Source organism: Rattus norvegicus, chromosome 13, assembly GCF_036323735.1.
Source record: "Rattus norvegicus strain BN/NHsdMcwi chromosome 13, GRCr8, whole genome shotgun sequence".
NCBI lineage: Eukaryota > Metazoa > Chordata > Mammalia > Rodentia > Muridae > Rattus > Rattus norvegicus.
In genome coordinates, this window is record NC_086031.1 from 97,955,869 (window position 1) to 97,981,804 (window position 25,936).

The window sequence follows — 25,936 nt, forward strand, 5'->3', positions numbered from 1 at the left end:
TAATTTGTACTGGGCCTGCTAGAATCATGTATATTTTATGAGGAAAGCTAATTAAATTGCTTCTTTTAAAAAGTGGCACAGCATTCATCAAGGATTTGATTAGTAAGTACACTAAATAAATCAGTACAGATGGTTTATTTAAAATGTGAAAATAACAGCTCTCAGAAAATATCGTTCAGCTAATAAAATGTTTATGGTGGCTACTTTTTGCTGAAAGGAGTTTCTACATGAACAGTTCCCAGCATGCTTTAGTTATATGGAACTATTTCACGCAGAGAACTGTTGAATTTTCTCAACAACTCTTCAGGTAGATGTTAACAGCACCATTTTATTCATGAAGGAACAGGTGTGAGTCTTCTGAGCTCACCATAAAAGAGCACAAGAGGCTGTGTAGACTCCACACTGAACTTCCCTTCCTCTGTTATTGCTTCCCGTTTCCTATTGGGCATCAGAGTAGCAATCATTAAACTCATCACCTCATGTCCAAGTGCCTCTGTGATTGCTTCCCGTTTCCTATTGGGCATCAGAGTAGCAATCATTAAACTCACACCCCTCTAGGAACATGCACTTTTTCCAAGTGAAGGACAAAGGGGGATTTGGGGTTGGACATTTCTATGTGCAACACTTCCAGTGCCAGATGACAACTATTGGTCAAGTTTTTGCTAGTCTTTGGGAGTGAAGGCAGTAAAGACCTGACCTACAAAGAAATAGTCAGTAGAAAAATAAGCTCTTGGTTTCTCTTAGGAAAAATTACTGATTTTTAATTTTTTTCTTTTATTTCTTATGTGCCTCAATGTTTTGCCTGACTCATGTATATCTGTGCGCCATGTACATGCCTGGCCAGAAGAGGGCATCAGATCCCTTGGAACTAGCATTCTAGACAGTTGTGAGTTGCTGGTGGGTGCTGGAAACCAAACCTAGGTCCTCTGCAAGAATATCCAGTGCTCTAAACCACCAATCCATCTGCTCAGCTTCTCCATTTCATTTATGCAAGGTTGAGCAAAGACACAGACAGCAGTGGGAAGCCAACAAAGAAGAGAAAAATCTCAAGAGTCCACTGTCCGAGGAGGGCCTTGGGAAAAGGCATGTGCAAGAAAATAAGATAAGATGGTATTTTATATGCATTCTCAATAAACATGAGAAACTTGCAAAACAGGCATGGAGAGAGAAGTTGGCAGCAACTCTTAGCAGAGAGGCAACAGGATAAGACAGTGACAGGAAGAAAATTCAGGGGATATGAAGGTGCAGTGAGAGAAGGAAATTTTACCTTGAAGGATAGCTCTCCTCTTCCTCTTCATCCTCTTCCTCCTCCTCCTCCCCCTCATCTCCTCTTCCTCCTCCTGCTCCTCCTTTTTTTCCCTTTCTTCCTTCAACACTGGAAATTGAACCAAAGCTTTGTCCATGGTAGGCAAGCCATGTACCAGCGAGTTACATTCTCAGCCAGCAGGATAGAAATTAAATAAAATCAACTCAGCAACGTACATGACAAATGATACCTTTCTATGGAGACAAAAGAAGTAGAATTTAAAGTGGTGGAGAAAAGATACACACTTAGAAGAAAAAAAAATTTAGCAAAAGGAGGACCAAGGGATGATCCACAGAAACATTTCCTGATCCAAATCTACAACTCACCACCATCATCATTACCATCACCACCATCATCACTATTATCATCACCATCACCAACATTGCTGACATCACCATCAACATCGTCATCACCATCACCGCCATCACAACCACCACCATCATCATCACCATCACTACAACAGCATCACATCTAAGAAACCAGGAGAAGTAGGGTACAAAAGACTTAGGTAAACTCCTGATAGAATGTCATATTCTTATAACATTTTCAAAGAAGGCACTTATGAAATATACCCTTTATAAGAAAAATTTATACTTCAGGATGCATGAAATGTACACAATGCAGGTTTTTTTTATTTATTTAATCTGTTTTTACAGTCCAGACTTTATGCCCCTCCTGGTCCATCCTCTGACTGTTCCATATCCCATACACCCTGCCCCCATCTCCACGAGGATGTTTCCAACCCCCCACCCTACCAGACCTCCCCAGTCCCTGGGGCCTCCAGTCTCTTGAGGGTTAGGTGCATCTTCTCTGACTGAACCCAGACCCAGGAGTCCTCTGCTGTGTATGTGTTGGGTGCCTCATCTCAGCTGGTGTATGCTGCCTGGTTGGTGGCTCAGTGTCTGAGAGATCTCGGGGGTCCAGGTTAGTTGAGACTGCTGGTCCTCCTATGCAGTCACCCTCCTCCTCAGCTTCTTCCAGCCTTTCCCTAACTCAACCACAGGGGTTCAAAACTCCGTATTTTACATGGAAATTTTTTTAACGCAAGAGTTCTACAGTTAGACAAGATGGTGTTTTAAACGCTGGTTATATTCAAAGGCAAAAGAAGAACATGCTTATTAGGAAAGGATTTAAAAAATTACCACCCAAAAGGAAAACAAACAACAATTGCTCCAAAGATGAGTCAAAACTTCCTACCACATGAAGGACTGATTCAACTATGAAAGGACCCTGGTGTAAGGCAAGAATATTGAATGTAACACATTAATCAAAACCAATGGTTAGGATTGTGATTTTTAAGAATAAAAGCTATGCAGCATGAAAACAGTGTTTTATGGGAAAATTTAATCATGAAATTATGGTTCTATAATTTGTAAATACTGGAAAATGAGAAGGAAATAAGGAAAATTAGAAACATTCTGATTCATTTTACTATGTGTGGAATTATTGTAAGACACTTGATTTTATTTTTATAGTAAAACATTGTCCCAAATATTTTTGAAAAAAATGCTGAGAAGTGAAGAGATAGGGGATAGCTCAGCCAGTGAAGCACTTGCCCTACAAGTACCAGGGCCAGTTTGAACTCCAGAAGTTATCTAGTGCGTGTATGTGTGTGTGTGTGCATGCGCATGTGCGTGTACATGTGTATGTGCGTGTGTGTGTGTGTGTGTGTGTGTGTCAATAAGAGGTCATGAATGTGAAGGGAATGAGGGAGGAGTTGAAAGTAAAGAAGGATGGATGGAAATGCTAGAAATACATTATTTGTATATGATGTATTTTTTAAAAATTATATTAAAAAATACAAAAAGCTGAGTTGGGAAACAAAAGCTATACCTAACTTAAAAGAGCCCAGGAAGGACGCACAGATAAATAGGCACAAATATGCCTCTGGAGAATTTACCAAGCTGCTGTTATACTGTTATAGTTTGAATGGTTATAGAGTATAATAAAGGACAGAGTCTGGAGAGATAGCTTAGTGGTTAAGAAAACGTACTGCTCTTGCTGAGGACCTGATTTCAATCCCATGCCCTCCACCACCACTCCTAAACCCCCATACCCACTCTCACCCCCACCCCTACCCCCATCATATCAGGCTGCTCACAATTTCTTGAAACCAGTGCATAGTAATCAAGTACTTTACTAACTGGGCCACATTCCTAAGTCCAGAATTTCTTAAATAACTACTGAGCTAAAAAAACACACACACATGTATACACACACACACACACACACACACGAGAGAGAGAGAGAGAGAGAGAGAGAGACAGAGACAGAGACAGAGACAGAGACAGAGACAGAGACAGACAGAGTGAGACAGAAAGACAGAGAGAGCCCTCAGATATAGCATGGAGTTTGAAATTTTGGTGATTTGGGTGGAACATTTACGAATGTAATTAAAAATAATATTAATTAATTTAGAATTTTAAGAAAAGTATGTTGTCAAAGAATCATTTCTATAAACACTTGGGGTTTTTTTTCCATATATGAAGACACTGGTACTGTTTGAAGGTTTTAGAGACGGGTCTTGCTCTGAAGCCCATGCTAGCATAGAACTCTATGATCCTCTTGCTTTGGCCTTGAATGCTGGGATTGAAGGTTTGTGCAAGCACATCCAGGTTAGAACTTTGGAAGTTCTAATACCTTGTACATAAGTTTTCTGGTTCACAGAACCACTGATGGCTGATTTATTAAGCTAGTTTTGCCCAATGTTAGCATGTGAGCAAAATCAAGTTGAATAGTATAGTTTGGGACTGAGACATCTGGTTGGTTTCTCTTGACCATGAAGGTCTAATTTTCTGGGGTACTTTCTAAGTTCCAGATTATTGCATTCCACACCTCTTTCTTGGATTACAATCATTTGGGATGGACAGAAAGATTTAAATTATTATTATTATAATGTAAAAAAAAAAGGCAATAGAAGAAACCAAACCAAAAAAAAAAAAAAACAAAAAACAAAAAACAAAAAAAAAACCAACCAAACAAACAAACAAACAAACCAACAATAAGAAAAACCAAAAACAAAACAAAACAAAATAAAACAAAAAATCTCTCCCCAGAAAGTGGGGCAGGGGAGATGACCTATTGAAAATACACTTTTGTACGGATGAGGATCCAAGTTCAGATTCCAGACTCCATGTAAAGGCCAGGAATGAGTCTGAAATCCTAGCCTTCTTATGTCACCATGGGAAGTAGAGACATGAGAAATCCCAGAAGCCTGTAGGCCAGCCTAGAGAAGGTGGGAGTAAGCAAGAGACTGCTTCAATAGGGCAGAAGGCAAGGGCCAGCACCCAAGGCTGTCCTAAGCTCTCTCTATATGTATGGAGGAACACATGCCTGTACTCATATAAATGTGCATGTAGATACACACACACACAAACACATACACACACACACACACACACACACACACACATGCACACTTGAAAATCACAAAAACCCTTTGTGCTATTAGTAGAGGGGGGACAGGAGATTCTGACATAGCCGACTCCCCAATGAGGAAGGTTGGACTTCTCCATCATCCATCCAAGTTCCCTGTCTCCTGGAGTACCACTGTGGCATGAGGACAAAATTCTATGCACTCACCAGCTTCTACTTACCCAGAAAAAAATATATATATGAATTTGCTCATGGAGTGATTTCAATTTTCCAACAGAAAATTATTCCATCATTAAAAGACAAAAAGGAGTGTATTAAAAATAGCTAACTGGGAACCAATTCTATATTCCAAAAGAGATATAGTTAATAGTGAAATAATCAATGGCTATAAACAGAAACAAAACAAATGGGCCATATAATTTGTTACATAATATATATTAAATATTTATATTCAAGAATATTCTATTCTTACATATATTATGCCCCAAATATGCAGGGTGTAATATATTCATACATCTAAAATTTTCATTTCTCTTTTTCAGTGGTTTGTATCTAAAAGTGTCCATGTCAGTCCACATAGATCCCTGTCCTTCATAATTATGACCTCTCACCCCAACCAATGGGATGGCTCCATTAATTCTACTTCCATAGGAGTTACTTGGTTTGGTTTATTTTTGCCTTTCTTCATTTGTTTTATTAATTAACCCCCAAGATAAAGCCTTTGCAGCAGGATTTCTGGATTGTCTTACTTGATGTACTGCATCTGTAAACTTTCACTTGATGGCTATCATCACGTAATCCTCTAAAAACGAAAGGGAATGTAAGTGCCCATCTCCCCACTTCCTTGCCAGAAGTAAGCCTCATGCTAATGTTGGAATTTTGTGCTTTTCTTGAGGCATAAAGCAACATTTACTATTGTTTTGAATTACGTTTCTCTAATTTTCAAAAGCGTTTGGCATTATTTCATATATTATCCATTTGTACAGTTTTCAGTTTATAGCGTCTGATCATTTCATTATGGATTGCATCATATAGAATTGTCAGCTATTTTTAACACATGTCTATTTGGATTTTAACTATGGAATATGTTTTTTTCTGTAGGAAAATTGAAATCACTTCATGAGCAAATTCATTTTCCTCTTCCTTCAGCCACAGGTCCTTGGCTATATCAGCACTATTTGTAAATTGTTGCATTGTCTCACCACAGAGAACATTTGCTGTACAGATTGATCTCGGTGGTGGTGTGATGTGAAGCACCCCAACTTCCACCAAGAATCAACAAGTCAGGAAGGTGCTTGCCATTCGAGCATGACTGTGTGAGTTTAACTTCCCCATCACCCACGTTAGAAGGCCAGATGTGGTGGTACCTGAGGAATGGGGGCAAGAAGATCCCTAGAGCTGGTAGACCAGCTAGCCCAGCCAGTCAGGAGCTCCAAGCCCAGTGTGAGGTCTTGTCCCCAAAAGTAAGATGAGGGAGGGACAGGAGGCAGTGTACTGGCTTTTACTTCCATGAACATACTATGTGTGCACATCTGTACACAAATGAACAAGTATGCACACACACACACACACACACACACACACACACACACGAGTTAATGATGCTTGCTGCCAGGAAACAGTCTATCTTGGAATTCAAGAACGGCTTCCTGTTAATACAGTTCAACCCAGCAGTGCTTCAAAAAAGACAAGCATATGGTAATTTCATCAGATGTCAGAAAAGTAGAACACAACATAACATATTACTTACAGATGAGAAAGAGAACCTCCGGAAACTAAGACAGAGTCTTTGTGCAGATGACTTGGAGTGTCATAAAACATCAGCTGGCCGAATGCTTAATGGCGGAGCACCAGAGACAATCCCAATTAAAAACAGGAGCTCGACCAAGTTTCCTGCCTCTGCCATCGTAGCCTCACTTCCTCAAGAAATGTCTTGTCCGTCACAATAGGCTAAGAGATGGAGAGAGGGTGTATGAATATTTTAAGAGAGAACAAAATTACCATTATTTGCAGATGGCATAATTAAATACAGAGGAAAATCCAACCGAGAAGCTGGAATGAGAACTAATGTGGTTTCAGAGGAGGCTGTGAACATAAAATCTGTGTGGGATTATTTTCTCTGAGAGTAAATAATAGTCTATTAGGGGAATTAATGGGGAAAGAGCTTTTCAGTTGCTTTCAAAATAAAAGTCAAAAGGTCACTGCCATGGCTAATAAAATAATACACGGAGGTGATCTGAAGAAATTTCAAATTATTAAATCCTACAGCAAACAAAAACCAGAGACTACACTTTTCATGTCCCCAGATGAGGATAGCGAAATATTCCAGAGGTATTAATTCTTCCCACACTCATTGTATGCTAAACGCTATTTTGATGGAAATCTCAGAGGGGGATAATTTGGCAGCATGATCCTCAGGCTCGTCTCACAGAATAAGGGGACAGAAACAAGAAATGGTGTTTTATAAGAGAACAGCAGTTCTGAAGGAAACCTCAGTTTCTGAGACTTCCAACTGTCTAATGGAAATACTGAAACACTAAATGCACAAAGATGAAATTAAAATACACTCTATGTGGCCCCTTTGTCATTTGTCTTAAATTTGGGGGACTAGATATATTTCAGAACTCAAAAATTAGATCTTTGGTGAGTAATCTCGATCCTATTCTAAACAAGAACTTCACAGATTTAGACTCCAGGCGCTAGTGGTCTGCTCCCCTCCAGAACGCCATCATCACACGTGATGAAAACCGCACAGAGAAACGCAGAGGACGCAACAGATGTGAACAGCTTCGCACTGATTTAGGTCATGTCTTGCTCTGAAATGAATATTGGTATCAACTCATGGAAATAAAGAGTACACTGTTTGAGACTAATTTTAGGTCTGCAGATTGTCCATCTATGTAGGTCAGCTCTGGGATGGAGATTGACAGTCATGAGGGGCTGCTCTGTGGGTGAGCAGAAAGGAGAATGTAAGTGAGCTCAGGCTGAGAGGAAGGTGAACTGGCTTGGGCCCTACAAGGAGTTAATGTAAGCAAGTTTGGGCCTAGATGACCCCATCCCACCCTCCATGGTTTCTCCACATGAAGCAGTGGCTGGGTGATGCTGCCTCAGCGGGGAGACAGGCCCCTCCTTAGGCAGATTTCAGCTCTTCTGAGGTAAACCCTAGAAAAATATCAATTTAGTGCTAGTTTCTGCAAGGTAGAGGAATACAGTCTTCATTATTCAAAGGACGTCTAGACAAACTAGCAAAGCACCAACTATGTGTATCAGGATTTAATAAGTCAAGCATTCCACATAAATGGATTAGCTATCTAGTCCTAAGTCATCTTATAATACATTCAAATAGAGAAAAGATGAGTTATGAAGTTAACTGTTAAAAACAAGAAAATTTAAATATCCTTTGATCTTCAAAAGTAGATACTGAGTTATAATAAAAGCATAAAAGCTATAGTGATATAAAAGTAAAGAGAGTCAAACCAGGAAAATTTGAATTTTTTAGTATTAAAATCATCAACAAAATTAAATTCCAAAAATAAATGGGAAAAGGATTTTATATATATATATATATATATATATATATATATATATATATACACACACACACACACATATATGCAGATCTGTTTATTACATATAAAGTTTGTAATAGCTTATAAAAATTAGGTATGTAAAAATGTTCACCTGTACAAATTCAATGGAATTATTAAGACCTCGAGCTATTGCTTTTCTGCACAAAGTTCCAAAACATGCAATTCCTCTGTGCCAGAGAAGTATTGTCTGATGGAAGGACTATCAGCTGCTACCATGATTCAGGAGCCTTAGATATCTTCATAAAACACTATCATGGCCATATTAGGTGAAGTACGGACTGGAAACACTATTTCAATATTAAAATATAGAAATGTCTAATAAATCATACTTGGAAGACATTAAATATGGAATCATACACATAAATGTTAGAAAAATGTGTGACATAAAAATGCTGTTGAACGAAGAAGATGTAAGACACAAAATGATGTCTGTCAATAATCTATCACCTACCTATCATCTATCTCTCTCTCACTTACCAATTACTTTTCTGTCATCTTTCTACCTCCCCACCCTATTCTAGCTTTCTGTCTGTTACTGTAATAAAACACTCCCAACAAAAGCAATGTAGGAGACAATAGGGTTTATTTAAGCTCACAGGCTATGCTCAACCATTGCAAGAAGTCATGGCGAAAACTCAAGCAAGAGCTTGAAGACAGACCATCTTAAGGGTCAACACAGCAGTGCTTCTAACCATGGAACTTCCTCACAGTCAAGGAAGTGGGCGGAAACCATGGGGAAAATGCTGCTTCATGTCTCCTAGAGCAGGCTTGTGCTTGGCTAGCTTTCATATCCAATATTAGACTGCCTGCTCGAGGGGTTGTGCCCTCCCACATCAATCACCAACCTAGATAGTCTCCTACAGACAAGTCTGGAGCCGACATAATCTTGACAATCCCTCAATTGGGACTTAAGCTGTGACTCGTTGACAGTTAAAGATAACTGGGAGGCTACCTATCATCTGACCATCTACCTATCATCTTTCATTTCTCTATTTTCACTATCATGATATAGTTACTCATCTATTTATAATCAAGCTCTCTGGAGACTTAGAAAAGAGTATAAAAATAAGCAAACCAAAAGACATTATTGGTAGCTCTCCCTGAGGATTGAATTATAGCTGCTTTATATCCTCTTTGATGCCTTTACTGTATTTTCCAAGGTTAAGTGAATGTGTGATTTTGATGACAAACGAGAAATCAAAATTTATCAGAAACTAAAGCAACAGAAAGAACTTTGTCATCTACAATCTTGTATAAGAATTTAATACCTTTTATTAAGTCTTGTATGGTGTTTTCAGTCCCTTCAAATTTATGCTTAAGATCATAGACAACTACATTTCGACAATAGCTGTTATGTTACAATTAAGCATGAAACTCTAAACCACTAGAAATGGGGTTCGGTAGAACAGCAGGGTGTATGATCCTAGCATGATTGTCATAGGCATGATCTGTTTATTTTTCACATATCATGAAGAGATTTTTAAAGCTCTTGAATCAATTATAAGATTAGCTTTCTAGGTAAAGGGCAATAATTTATACCTTAGAAAAAACATTCTTGGCATTGAGGAAGGTCATATTGTATGATGTTTGGAACTTTATATAGAAAGAGAAAAGTGAAACACTGTGTTTTGATTAAGATTTATTTTTTGTTTAATTAGTGGAGTTGTCCATTTTTTTTGTTGTTGCTGTAGAAGGTCTGACTTCTGAATCGGGAACAGACAAGACACAAGAGCTCTTCCTATGGGGTTGTATACTGTATAGTAAGGGTCTAAGGGTTACTTAGTGCAGTAACATGTACAGGGTATATCAAAGTGACATCAGATCCTAAAGATCCCCTGCTGGATGAACCATTCTAGAACAAATATACAAGGCCCTATTTGGACCTGTGACTCTTGGGCTAGTGATATTCCCAATAAGAGGTTTCTTACCTCCTCTTCTACCCTATCCCTGAGTGTGTGCTACATCTCATCGATTGAAGCATTAATCATATAAATTAGCCAGATATAAGTGTAAAACCCAACATTTGTCGGCAGAAGACATTTGGCCAATGTGGGAATCTCAACTTCAATATGGATCACTCCTCGGGGCAGAACAGTTGACCTCTCTACACCAACCCTACTTACTAGCTAATGGGTCCTACAGGAAGGCATCCCAAACCAAATATTAGATGGCTAGTCGGAGTGGAATGTTCCTCAGTTATAATCAGGAACAGTGTTTGCAGTTCGGGGTTATCCACATGACCCGTCTTATTATTACAGATCACAGAGAACCAACTGTATTCATAAGCATGTGAATATTACTCACACAGGCTAGACTGTATGAGCTAGAAAAACCAAAAAAAAAAAGAGTAAAATAAATGAAGCAAGAAGAGGGACACAAATGTGAGATTGTTGAACTGGAAGGAATCTTGGAGAGAAATCTATGGTTCCAAGTCCAACATTTCATGGCTTGTCTTCATAATGAAGAAAGGAAACAAAGAGTACTCAGCTTGTTAGGGGTGGAGAAGGGGCCAGGACATTTAACTCTTTTAGTTCTTCTAGCTCTTCGAAATCTGCACACTATCTGAGTTGTCATTCTGCCGTGAAAGGAAAGGAAGCTATTGGGTGGGAGCTAAAGAAGAGAAGTGAGTTCTTTTGTGGGGATGGAGATGAAGCCCATCACTGCTTTTTAATTTAAAGAAAGAAAATGCCTTTTGTTTTGCTTATTGTTAGCATTGGTGTGGCTGTGATTGACTGGGCATTCCAGTCTCACTTTCTCACATCCTCTTGGCCTCTGGGTTCCCCAAGGCTGTGTGTGACTAAGTGTACTTATCTATGACTTTAGTGAAGTCAATGCTCTGCCACTACCTTCTGGTCATCTTTCCAACTCTCCCAGGACTCTGCTGAGGGCCTCCTGGACTGAGGCCTCATCTTCTGCTGTGACTAAAATGGTTTTGAATATTGTGAGTTGGGAGTCAGACCAGAGAGTCCAAGAAGAGCAGTATCTGGTTCCTTATTTCCTCCTTTTCAGGAAAGCATGGTGTTTTAGAGTCAATCTCAATCAATCTCTCTCTCTCTCTCTCTCTCTCTCTCTCTCTCTCTCTCTCTCTCTCAGTAGAAGTAGTATTAGAGACCTGCGTGTGTTGAAAATCTCGTCTGTGTATTGAATATCTCTTGTAAGTTTTAGAAGTCTTCCATAAGTCTATCAAATTCCAAAATTCCATCAAATTTCCGTAAGTCTATCCACAAACACATCAGTGGACATTGAGTTTTGATGACCAGACTGTAGGAATTTGAAAACCTTTGGAGGCTTAATATTGCTTAAATCAATATCTATAGTGTGGCCCACAAGGATGTAGACACAACTAGTCAGTTCTTGATATCCTCTAGAGTTCTAAATGCATGCTCCATGGTTCATTCCTAAGTCAGCTTCAGCTACTGAGAGGCTACATGAAGAAGAGAGCATGGCTCAGACCTCCACCTCTTTTCTAGGATCATTTCCTCTGCCCCTCTGCCCATTGTCTGGAATCGAGGGAGTGAATCAACACCACCCCATTGTTTTCCAACCCGTCCTTCACAGTGTTGTCAAAGCATTAGCTTTAAATTCTTGGAATCCGCCGTATGCCATGGCTACTTGATGTCTGAAGCAGAGGGCCTGGAACAGTCACAGGGCTCTGTGCTACCCTCCTCGGACCTCATGGCATGCTGACTGCCTGCAGCCTTAAAATTCTGACCATTAAGACAGTCAGACCTCACAGTTGGTGCTCTTTAGCTCCCCCTACCTGTAAACCACACATTCTCCCATGGAGGGGCTTTACAGTTCAGGTCCATGTCCTGTCTGACAAGGATTTCCTGTGTCTTGAACCAAGAGGAATACTGTCTTCCCTACACTGTAAATGTAAAGCAATCCCTTACCCTTTTCCTGCCCAGGTCTCCTGACCTTTGAATTATAAAAAGCTGTGTCTACTCCATAGTAATTCATGTAAGCACTGTTAAAAGACAAACTTAAGCGCAGTAAGATTGGGTTAAGATGAAGATTTTTGCTATTGATTTTTGGTTTGGGTGCTGAGGACCAAATTCTGGGTTCTCCCCATGCAAAGCATCTGTTCTACCACTGAGTTTCAACCTAGCCTTAAACTTTTAATGGTTTAATTTAAGCATTCCATGATTCAAAGCAGCAAAGACCACAACCATTCAGAGACCCACCGGAGGATGAAAAGGGGAACTTGGTGGTATTTACAGAAAGCACATGCTGTGGCTACCCTTGGTTGTCAATTTGACTGCATCTGGAGTGAACTAAATACCCAAGGGTCATCACAGATTCTGATTGCCCTCGGTTAGAAACTGTTTCCTCAAATAATAGTCAGGGTTTGGGGCCCCACCCTGAGTGTGGGTCACGACCCATGGCAGCCTAGTGAAAAGACAAGGAAGAAAAGCATTTGCTCTTTGCCTGACTGCCCTCAGCTTTTGCTTCACTAGCATTAGAGCCTACTTCAGGATTCTAGACTGAAGACCAGCTCAGACAGCCATTCTGTGGACTGAATAACTACTGGATTCTCGGACTGATGGTAGAAGACAGCCATTGTTGGTCTAGCTGACCCATGGCTTGATCCTTGTGGGAGGAGTAGTCTTTTTGTCACCTGGACACTGATTAGAAAAGTAAATTCATGGTCTCCAATCCACTTCTGCCCATTGGAAACTTGCTGGGGGTGTGGGGCACAGCAATTACTCCTGTGCAGCACTGGAATTAACATTGGCTGATACTGACTGCAGCTCGCATCTGTGAACCTCTGCTTGCCACAGTGATATCTTGGAAAGTAGGAACTCCAGGGCCGAGTTTAGGGCGGGGAAAGTACAGCTGAGAAGGTGTGTGTGTGTGTGTGTGTGAGTGTGTGTGTGTGTGTATGTGTACATGCAAATGCACATGTACAAGTGTTTGTGAATGTGTGTGAGTGTAGGTATGTGTATGATAGTGTGTGTGTGTGTGTGCATGTATCCATCTGTGTGTGTATCTCTGTGTGTAGGTGTGTGTATGCATGTGTGTGTGCCTGTATGTCTGTGTGTATATCTGTGTACACATGTGTGTGTTTGTGATTGTGTGTATGTACATATGAGAGTACATATCTATTCTCTCTGTGTGTGTGTATCTGTGTGCCTGAGTGTATGTGTGTGTCTGCATCTCCATGTGTCTGTGTGTATGTGTACCCATGCATGCATGTGTGCTTGTACATGTACATGAGTGTGTGTATTTGTATGTACACATCTCAGAGCATTCCTTTTTATATCCATCTACTCCTTGTCATCATGACAGCAGTACTTGTATTGTTTGTGGAAACTATTGTGTATAGAAGAGGACCTTCCAGCTGAAAAGGATCAACTTGTGGACCTTGATACCTTCCTCTTACTAAGACAAGAACGAACCTACCCAAAGTAGTTTCTTGCCTTCTCTAGCTTTCCTATGACATTTGGATAAAGAGAATCAGTCTTAGCTAAGATTGTTAAAAGGCAGCTCTTACATGGAACTGAGGATTTGGAGCACAGATAGCAGCAGCTGAGCATCCTTTCATTGAAGATTTTCATTGGCCATCATCTAAGACAGGGCTATCCAATCACCGAGGAGTAAACAGAGGCTTTTTTACATCAATTGCCCAAGTCACACAATCCATAAACTTGAGCCCAATGACAATAGAGGTGATTTGACTTAGGATTGTACAGTAACACAGTTCGTCATTGTCATAGTGTTTATCACCACAGTTCTGTGTCTTGAATAGGGCTTCACTCTAGCTGGTAAAGGAAGCAAGGTAAGAAGAGAAAATGATAAAATTCATTGGACTGGAGCAAAGGATTCACTTAGGCTAGCTCATGTTGCTGTGACAACTGAAGTTAGAGAATATCAGGCTCTATTCTTACAAAGATGACAGATAATCTCAGTGGAGGTATAGCCTGGGGCTAAGTTTTCAGGGCAGAGTTGTGGCAGGGTTGACACTCCAGATGTGAGCTATCACACTCCACAGTCCCAGGGGTACTTGGTAAGGCACACTGGTGCCTTTTAAGTACGAACCTGTCAATAGTCATTTGCGGCTTCCATTAGACATCTCATGGTCCTAGATAGAGCAGAGACTCTGTGTGCTGTGAATTCCTGGGCCTTCAAAGCAAAGACCCATGCCCAAGGCAACGGAAAGGAAATGTGTTTTATTTTATTCTCACTGTAAACTGTGAAACTTCTATCGAGAGAAGATCACTGTAGTCCTCAGGGAAACATCCAGAGTTGGCTCAGATAACAGGCTACCTTAGTCCCCTATTGTCTAATAAGGCAGAAAAACGTCAAACCCGAGGATTACGCTTTGTCTGAATAGTTGTTGCCCTTGTCCTGATATTTTAGATAAGAAAGGTTTAAAGTCTTTAATTTGTAATTCTAAACACACACACACACACACACACACACACACACACACACACACAAAGCAAGGTCAATCTTAGTGCAAATCCATATCAGCGTCAGAGACCCATTGTGCCAGCTGTCATGGGTGATTCATACCCATGAATCATTTAGTTCAACTCACTCAGGAATGGCAGGACCCAAATACACCACAAGACACATTTGTTCTTTTTGGTAAATCCCTAAAATTCTGAACAGCTGTTTTACTCCTTAAATGTTCTATCCTGATAATGGGAAGAAGAAAAAGGGATGGGGCATTATTTTGGGTGGCAGTTAAACAGCGTCCTATTTGTAGACAGAAAGAACTCCCGACTAAGCCCTCAGTCCTTGCTGAGAACACGTCTCACTTTGGAGGTTTGGTGCTTGTTCCTTCTCAGCCCCAGACCTGAGGATCCCAGACAATGTCAGTGTCCAGGGGCTTTCCCCTTCTAGGATTGAATATCATAGTTAGTTGGCTTCCTCAACCCCAAGGTCCTTCAGCTCTACAAAGGCAAATAGCAGAATCCACATGGATGCTCCTGAGTGAGCTTCATTTCTGAAAGCTTAAGGTCTCTCTCTCTCTCATGACTTCTCTTCATCCATGTCAGTCTCAGTCTCCCTTGCTCATCACAACTTTGATCACATTGAGGTTTCTCTTCCCTTTCAGTGTTTCTGTCACGCCAGACACTAATCTACCAAAATGGCTCTTGTCGAGATCAGTGTGATCTCCGTGCAGCTGAACCCAATGGCCTGTCCTCAGCTGTGACTTCTCATTAACATTTGTCGTCACTAACCATTGCCTTCATCTAGAAGGCTTTATTTTCCCTCTAAGGTGCCCTCCTCATTTTCCTACTCGTTTGCTGCTTACTACAAGTCTCCTATGTTATTGATAGAGTTTCTTTTCCCAACTTCTTATTAGAGCATCCTGTGGCTCAGAGTGGCACTGACTCCTTCTGTTATATCTACTCATTCCCTAGTAAGGGCTTTAGAACCTGGGCATCCCCAGACTCTCTCTTGGATAGCCTCAGCCTTGTTATCCAACCTCATCTCAAGATACCAATGTCCTTGTCCACATCTCTAATAAATGTCTCTAACCTGCTATCTTATCAACCTCACTGCTGACTCCTCTCTATCTTGGTAACCTGCCCTTTCCCAATCATTTTCTCCATTGCAAAAATTGTACACACACCTTCTAGGTAACAGATCAGAAACTTGTCATCCTCTCGACTCCTCCCTACACCCTTTCCTATCAGTGAGGAAGTTTATTCTCCCCAATATATCCCTATATCAAACTACATCTCATCATTTCTCCCACTCATACCCTTTTAATTGCTTGAATCTATCAAGATTTCTCCTTAGATTCTCATGGTAGCCTTCTAACTGGCTCCTTCATTGTTATCCTGCCCTTTACAGTATATCAATCTATTTGTTGCATAATGTTTTGATTATATAAATCAAATTATGTCACTTATCTGTTTGACATGCTCTTATTGATAGATCTGAGATCCAAGCACCTAAGTTAAACCCATATTGTTCCCTGAAGAAGCAGAGAAATGCACTTATGAATGTAGCACAGATGCATTATTTAGAAGGAACCCAAGGGCACTTCTAACAAAGAAAGACAAAGAAATGTTTGTTGCCAAACTGAAGGTTTTCTGCTTGCGTGGGGAACAGCACAGTAAAGAAACTGCTGACGTGACTGCTTGATGGTACAGTTAAGGGGAAGGTTTTTATTGGAGATCTGAGAGACAGTAGCGAGAAAAAGAAACAGATTGAATGTGGTCAGCCGACTGGACATGGCCAGGGCTAGGGAAGTGGGGGAGAATGATGGAGAAAGGAGATAGCAAGAGATAGAGAATACAGTATATTGAGAAATAGAAAAGATGGTAAGAGACAGTGGTGGGAGAGTAGGGAAGGGGAGACACAAACACGCAGACACACAGACACGAACACACACACACACACACACGATTACAAAAAGGATAAGTGGCTGAAAGGTGTTGTTTAGACTAGAAAAAGAGTTAAGAATGGCTAGGGTTCTAGCATTGGGCTCTGAAATGTTTAACAGGTACTTGTAATATTGAGGGAGCCTGGAGGCTGGCATGTGCTTTGATATGAAACCATAGATAGCCATTTGTCCCTTCTGCCAGAAGTAAGGCAAATGACTCCTTTTGGTGAAGGGGAACCAGCTTCACAAGTTCCCGAGGAATGCTGGCTTTTATCTAACTGCCAGAAATCCTCCTCCTGACCAGGTTGAGTTCATTTCTACACATTTGACCTTTTGGAGTTTGATGAATTGGAGTTTCCTTTGGACTGGCACTGTTCATCAAAATATCTCTTTATACTTGATCTTGCATTAAATGACAAGAAGCAACTTACTATACATCTTTAAAAATTGACAATTGAGAAATACATCCATCTTGTACATATATGGCAGAGGACATGCGTTAAGAATATGTAATAATGGGGATGAAGTGAGGACCAGAGTTCAGTTCCCAGCACTCACACTGGATTGTTCAAAACTGCCTGAAACTCTAGCTCCAAGGAACCCATATCCCCTCCAGTTTCCCATGGCACGCATGGGTCAACTCTATGACAGTGCTCATGGTAGGTAGGAATTGATGAGGGGGAAATGGGTTAGTATGCCTTGTGCTTAGGTGATAGTCCAAAAGAAGAAACTGTGTGGCAGTCAGGTTCACTATAAAACCCTGAGCCATCCAATGTAGTGAATGATAGTCAAGGTTCCAGTCTGTATAAAAGAAGAATTACCTAGGGCTGAGGAGATGGCTCGGTGGTTGAAATACCTGGCACACAAGCATGAAGACTAGAGTCCAGATGCCCAATAGCCATGTAAATGCTCGGTGAGCATGGTGATCCACCTGTAATTCCAGTGCTTGAGAGGTACAGACAGGGCATCCCCAGAACAAGCTACCTGGTTAAACTAGCTCAGCGGGAGATCTTGCCTAAAGGAATAAGGGGGAGAGTGATCAAGGAAGAGACCTGTACCAACCTGTGGCCCGGATGTACATATTCACACGCACATACATCTGCATGCTGTCCTCCACGTTCCTTCACACAAGCAAGTACCCTTTCACACGTGCACTCATCCCCCACACAAGATAGAGTTAACCTAAACCACACAGATTGGTAGAGGGAGTCTGAGCAATAAGAATATTTTAAAATGCATCTCCTTTGAAGTGCCGGTATAAAGTATAACACGGTAAAAGCATAAACACAGTGACAATCGACAACTACCTAACAAGAATGTATCACTAATCATTAGGGAATTGCAAGTCACAATTGCAATGGAAATCTTCTTCATAGCCCCTAGAATGGCTATGGTTTAACAACACTAGAAAATAGAAATGCTGGTGGTGGTGTGGGAAGGTGAGTGTGTGTGTGTGTGTGTGTGTGTGTGTGTGTGTGTGTGTGTGTGTTGTTCACAATGCACAAGAGCATGTGTGATATATAATATATAATATAAATATATATTATAAATATATATAATATAAAATAGTGTGAGAATTCTTTAAGATATTAAGAGCTGAATTTACCACACAATCTGGCAGTTCTGTGTTTGGGTAGACACTAACAAGTCACAGTGGGGTTTTTCAAAGAGCTCTTTGTGTACCGATGTTCATAGCAGTTCATGCACAGTAGTGGAGAGGTGGAGGTAAACTGAGTGCCCATTAGGGAGAAACAGACAAATAAAATATAGTAGATTGGGTGCTTACAAATAGACTATTTTCCAATCTGAAAGAAAAGAATCAAATTGCAGCACAAACTACAATATCTATGAGCCTTGTGAACACTATGTTAAGTGTTTTGAGCCAGTCACAAAAGATATGCTCTGTGGTTGGACTCCTGTGAGATACAATGGGTAGTCAAGTCCAGAGAGTTGGCCAGCAGAATAATGGCTGCCTAGAAAGCTCTAGATTCTCAACCTTCCTAAGGCTGCAACCCTTTGATTCAGTTTCTCATGTTGGGATGAAACGCAACCATAAAATTATTTTTGGTGATACTTCCTAACTGCAATATTGCTATTGTTATATGAGTTGTAATATTAACAGTTTTTTTGAAGATAGGGATTTGCCAAAGGGGTCACAACACATAGTTGGAGAACCACTGCTCTAGGCATGATTGATGTCTATGGGTCTTCTAGGTGAGTGGGCCACATGGAAGTGGGATTTTAGAAGCAATCCCTCTACAGTCTATGGAAATCTATAGTCATTATTTTACCCATTTCAGAGGAGGAGGCAAGTAAGGCTCAGAGAGGTTAAGTAACTTGGCCAGGACCCACACAGGTGGTAGCAGAGCCAGGCACGACCTTGACAGATGAGGTCACTCAGGATGTCACTGTCCTCTGTGGAAAGAGGGAGAAACAAGCTGGGGAGGGGCAGGACAGATAGGCTTGGTGGAATAGAGAAGAAAGGAGTTAGGAAGATTCATCCGAAAGATGGAGAGGAGGAGGGAGAGGCTGAGGAGGAGGGAGAGGCTGAGGAACAAAAAGTCCAGCATAATAAGAATATGAGAAATAAATCCAGGAAGGCAATAATAGCCGTAAATGTATCTACCTATTTTGATATAATTTCTTCTCATGCTACCTTTGTACTTAATTACTTCAATTTTGTTGCGAACATAAAGCAAATGACTCTCATTTGCCTTGACTCTGTTCCATTATGAAGTTTCATTTCTGAAAAGCTCTCTGTGCCATTTCCTACTTAATTTTTGATTCTGTTGTCTGACCCCATTGAAGACATTAATCACAAGTGACACTCAGATATGTTTTCGCCTAATGGTTAAATGCCTTGCCCCAGGTTGAGCAGCTTTATCCAAGGCTCTCCTTTCTAGGATGCTATTCTCTGGTTTGCAGCTATATACACGTAACTACACATACACACACACACACACACACACACACACACACACACACACACACACAGGCACACATATACACACACTTACACACATACACTTACACACATACACTCACACACATACACACACTCATACATACATACACACACACACAGAGAGAGAGAGAGAGAAAGAGAGAGAGAGAGAGGTGTTTCAAGGTGGTTCATTGACCATAGAGCTCCTAAATCCTTAGCTTTCACTGTGGAGATTTCAATGACCTTTATTGAACCAAGGATGCTTGCATTACTAAGGTTCCTAAGGCGATTGCCGTTACTGTAAGGTAGTAACAAGAATTTAATTAGCTGGGGGTGCAGCTCAGTCAGCCATTTCTCACATGCACAAGGCTCTGAGCTGTGTCCCTAGCCCAAAAACAAACAAATCAACAAAATGGTTCACCTAAGATGCCTAAAATGTGACCATAAAAGCATTGCTAATTTCTAAAAAAAAAATGAGGGGGGGGGGCTTCCTGAGTGCTTACCACACGTTACACATTGGATTAAGTGAGCAGAGTCGGGAGGGGATCTAGTTTTACCCCACCTCTATGTACTTCCCCCATTTTCTCCCCTCACTGTTTCCCCAAACTCCTCACAGATGTGGGAGGGGGGACCCTTGGGATTGGAAGTCATTGTTCCCAGCAGCCTGGAGGACACCCATGGTTTCCATGTTTTCACACAGATTCCCAGAATCTTGGCTTTGTTCCCCCACAGCCTGAGGGATGTAGCAGCCCTTCCCTCTTCTCTCCCCTTCTCACACACTGTCCTGAGCTCTTCATCCTGGTTATTCTGTGTCCTTGGCTATTTAATTTTTCACCTAAGAAGATGAAGCTTTCTTTTGGTGCACATATTTCATAGAAACATAGGGCTTTGATCTCCCCAACCTGAGTGAGCCTTCTCTCTGGCTACACATTTCCTCATTTATGAATTTGCTCATGTGTGAAATGGGGTTAATAGTACAATAATAATAACTCACCTTGTAATTGTGGGGACTCGTTGAAACAGCACATCCTGTGCAAAGTACTTATCACTGGTGCTTGGAGTGTGGAACTTGAACATGGTGACTGGGGAGGAACAGTGATGAGCGGGACTGTTATCAGGATACCAGGATGGCTGAACAGGAAGTTCAGGGAGGCCCTTGAGAGGCATTTACTCTGAAGTATCACCTCAGCCCACACTAAGTGCAGAAACGTTTGCTCTTTGGGGTCTGGCACCACTTGTTCGGTAATTACTGGATCCTTGACCCAGGGTTGATGGCAAGAACTTGGTGGATCAACTTGGCCATGATCTGCTACCAAGCCATAGTTGGACAGTTGGGAGGCCCTACTGCCTTGTAACCGAACCATTCTTATCTTTACCAAGAGGCTTGACATCGTACCAAGAATGCTGCTTAGAACTGAGCACTCACCTGAGGTCAGACTTTAGGTCCTGTGCTCAAGGATATTAAAAATACTATATAATTCAGGGTGTGGCCCTGCTCTGGGGACCCCTACATCACCCAGCATGATGCTTATGTCACTTCCAAAATGCAGAGGGAAAGTTTTGATTTCTCACCCAACATTGTGGCACAAAGCAATACCAAGAAGTAACCAGAGGCAGCAGAAGTTGGGGTGCACTTCACTTTGCTGTTTGGGGGTTCACTATCTCCCAAGTGCCCATGAGTGAAAGACTTGGTCCCCAGGGATGTGTTAGAGGGTTGTGGAAACCCTAAGAGGTAGGAAGAAGTTAGGGCATTGAAAAGATGCCCTTGAAAGAAATAGTGGGGACCTCAGCTCCTCTTCTCCCCACATTCACTTCCCTGGTTTATGATTTAAGTTGGTTTTGCTCCACCATGTACCCCATGGGCTGTTCAGTCTTGCCATGAGCTCCAAAGCAGTGAGGTGAAACCGCGATGGACTGAAATCTCCAAGCTGCAAGTCAAAATACATTTCTGCTTTTCTGAGAGATTTACCTCCAGCTCTCGGTGACTGTGACTGAAAGTTTAAGGTCTTGTCCATGAGTCATTTATTTGTAGACCTGGCCTAGCAATGGTCAATGCCAGCAATTGCAGAACCATATGAGGAAAGGTAGAAAAGATGTTTGAGAAGACTGGAGAGACAGCTCCCAACAGCCTGTAACTTCAGCTCCAGGGCATTCAACAAATTCATCAGTCCTCATAGGATATGAATGCCTGTTCACATAATATTAGACAATTTAAAATCTTAAAAACAAAAACAAACAACCCATATAGTTTAGCCATTCTATCAGCTTGGCATCCATTGTTTCTAAGAGGATATGGGAGTCTATGGAAGGAGAAGAGGCCATTTCTTGTCACCCTTTCTCTTGCTGCATTTCTAATTTGTCATGTAGTCTTTATTTCTCGAATAAACTACCAGAAAACACCGAAGAAATTACACCACTCTCATAACGCTCTGAAGGGAAGGCCAAGGGTGCGTTTTGTAGCTGGAAATGTGCTAAAGGAAATTTACTCTTAAACAACAACAACAACAAAATATACACTTACATAAGAATTTCACAGCCAGGTACTGAGGGAAGACTTGTGGGATGGTGGGATACGTGTGTCTGTGCGCGTGCATACATGTGTGCATGCATGTGTGCATGTGTGTGGGCATGTGCGTGCATGTAATAGAACTAAAGGCCACTTCTGGGAGACAATGCAGGTGAAGAGTTGGGAGAGAGATGAACTAATTCTTCAATTATTTTCTGCCCTAGTCACCCCCAGCAGGGCCTGTGAAGTGGCCCAAGTCCAAGGACCCCAGCAGGGAATGGAGTTAACAATGAGTCCCATGAAAATGGCGACAAAATCTGGTGTTGTTTGGGCCTGCTCTTCAGCCTGAAGTCCTGTCTGGGCTGAGACTCAGAGCACAGATTTAGAGGTAGGAAGGTAAACCTAAAACTGAAGCGAACGCACGGGGATACTTTGTCTCCAGAAATATTCCTTACAGAGAACCGGAACCCAACTGAGAGCTTCATTAGAAGCCCAGAGACCCAGAGGCCCACAGCCCCATGTGCGTGGGTGGGAAGTGGACAGAGCTGCTTTCTGCCCCTTCAGAACAGAATGGGCTTAGTGGTGAGAAAAGCCATGGATTGGCAGGAAGGCTGGGACAGCAGCAGTGGGGGAAGAGGAGTGGATCCTCACAGGCTGTAGTGGGAGTCATCTCTGATGGAGGGCTACGAATTCCTGACACACTTGGCCAGCACGCCTTTTATCACTTAGATCATCTAACACTGACTGTGAAGGACCTATACATAGTCAGAGAAAGGTTACCCAGAGCATCAGATTCTGGGTTCTACTGGAGTCATTTCTGTCACCAACCTGAGCCTCTACAAGAGGTAACTTCGTCATGTATGAAAACCTATTGGGTTGACTCAGTTCACTTGGTCTTTTCTTATTTAGTTTCTTGTGCCAGGAAGACAGAAGGACAAGTGAGTAAGTGGTCCTATGCCTTGAAAGGACCAGAATCTCTACTGGGAAAAAAAAAATTATAGTAAAGGAAAAGAACGGAGGGTGTAGATGTCCTGGCTACCACAATAGGTGTTTTAAACACATTATTTAAATGTCTCAAAAAGTGACCAGACAGCTGCTATCATTTTCCTCTCTGGACATGGGTGATGGGGCTCAGAGAAGTCTACACAGCCTGTCCAGCACACTAACTTTGGGAAGTGCTCACGTCGGTGGTTTTGTTTCGCATTTGGAGATCCACCGTAGGGCCTCCAACGTGACAGCCAAATGCTCTGCCACTGAGTTAACAGCCCCAGCCTTTCTTTTCTGTCTATTTTTGACAGATTCTCCCTAAATTGCCCAGGCTAGCTTTGAACTCACTTTGTAGGCCAGGCTAGCCTCAAACTTGCAATCCTTCATTCTTAGACTCCTGAGTGTCTGGAATTATCAGCCTTCATCACCAAGACTCATTTCAAATAGAGGTTTAAGGTCAGGTCTGTCTTTCTCAAAGCTGTGGTCTTTGCAGCATTCTCTACTGCTCATGGAAAAGAGCCACAGAAGCCACGCACCCCATGTGTATTTGATGAGCAGTTTTCATCGGTATCCAGGGTAAAGTCAAAATGTTTTAAAGTCATTGACAACGTGGAGAAAGGGAAAGGGGCATTTAGGAAAATGAGGCCTTGAGATTAGTGTTGCAAAAATTATGTTTTGTGGTTGTAGACCGAATCGGAGGGTGTAAAATCACAAAGGTAGCCTTCTTCTTTGATAACTTTTCCACCAGCTGTATGGAGCATACCAACCGTGAACACATCTATCATCTACTCCTGGGAAGGTGAAAGGTAGAATTACCAGACAGGATGAAATCAATCCAGTTATCACTTTGGAGGGAGGAGATGGCTAACCCAGCAGCAAAGGGCTGGGAAGGGAATCTTATTAGCAACACCCCCCTCCACAGCCTCTAGGTACCTCATTAGCTTGGAGATTTCTGTCTTGAGCCTACATGACCACTAGTCATGTCTCTTTTCCTACTATCTTGGTCTGAGATGTTGGGGACACCTCATCTACATGTGGAAGGGCTTAGGGCATTGCCCTTATGTGATTGACGGCCACACATTTATGGGGGGAGGTGGCTGCAACCACATGACAGGGGCCTGGTGCTGGGAGTGGGCGAAACCCCTATAGTCCCTTCAGGGTCTCTGGGACTTCAAGCTTTAGCTTGTGAGTAGATGATATATGAATGGATAGATGAATAGATTAATGACTATTTTTTATATATATAAAAATGTGTATATCCATTTTTCTTTTGCTGGAATGTTAATTGAAATAAAAAGAAATAACTCATTGCTTCCATCGTTTGGGAGGGTCTTGACTATTCTTGTCAAGAACCATGCCCTATAAAACAGAACAACTTTGTGATCTATTGTTGTAGTGTTTTCTGTGGACTAAGATAAACATAGTGGCTTCCAAGCCTTATTCCACAGAAATGTTACAGGGGTGTTAAAAATATCAGTGCCCTCTGGGGCAGGGTATGTCCCCTGGGTGGAAGACTGTGCCCCTTTGAATAGCCACACACATACAAGTATGTGGGCAGCACAAAATGAAGTTGGTGGGTTATTTTATTTTTAAAGAGAGGTCAAGAAGATGGACTGGAGTTGTGTGGTAGAGAGTGGCCTTGTGAGGAGTGAGTGGGGAGAACAGGGACTGAATATGGTCAAAAGAATTAGTACAAGTATTGCTTTAAAAAATATTACTGCCCAGGTTGTACACCAGTTCAGTGTAATCAGTGTTAGCTTGAGTTGTATGTTGGACATCTCCCCAAGGTTCATGTGTTCAAAGAACCAGGTTGTGCTAGTGGGAGCTTTAGTGAATACTTGGAAAGTGGATCCTCAGTCAATGGAGGTCTTCACAGCCTCGGCATAGTTTAAAGATTCGCAAGTGATTCTAATTTGCAGCAAGTCCTGGGAACATCTGTCCTTGAGGTAACCTTTGGAGGTTGTAGGCAACTTTGATGACTTCGGGAATATAATTAAACCTCAACTGAAATATCCCAGGAAAACTTTCATCCTTTGGGACACTGATATAACTGTGGATAATGGTAATTTCTGTGAATGGAGTACCTGTTATATTCTAGGCTCCCATGTAAGACTTGGAACACATTAGCCCTTAAATCTCATTTTGTGGATAGGCTACTTAGGACTTTTCTGAACCCACAAATATATAAGGAATCAGGACTGAGCCAGGTCTAACACTAACACTCTGCTGGTGTGGTGTGCTGCTTCTCTGGGTTGTTTCTCCTTACAATCTGGGGGGTAATATTGAGGTGTGAAGGTACATGGGGTCCCATTCTCTGTGGAGCATGGCATGACTGCCTTGAAGCATTTAGACACCCTATTTGATCCATGTTTTATGATATTGTCTCATTGTTTCATGGTGCCTTTTACCAAGCCTAGGATTACTAGGAATCATGGTTGTTTCACTTCTGAAATCCTCTTTTTGAGGCCTGGCTAGGAGGGGCTCACTCAATATTGCATAGTAATTTGTATCCAGGCATCTGTTGAGTTGATCTTCCCAAATATATATTCGTGGGATACAGGTAACATAATCTTGTAGAACTGAAGAGATGTCTGAGGTATGGTTGAGAATGACTAACTCTTACAGCTATGTGAAGCCTGTTGCTGGCCCAATTTCGTGCTGGCCCTTCTTGTTGCCTCACCTTTGAGCTTCTTCTTTGCCCAGCAAGGTCCTTGTCCTCCTGTTCTCTGTGCAGTTGAGGTATATGGGTCCAGCTGCTGCTCTTACATCAGAGCAGATGATGATAAGATACTTAGAGAAGGGGTGAGAGCTAAGAAGAGGTAACAAAAGGGACAGATAGGTATTTATTTGTTTTCTTTAGAAAAACACTAAATATCCTCTAGTC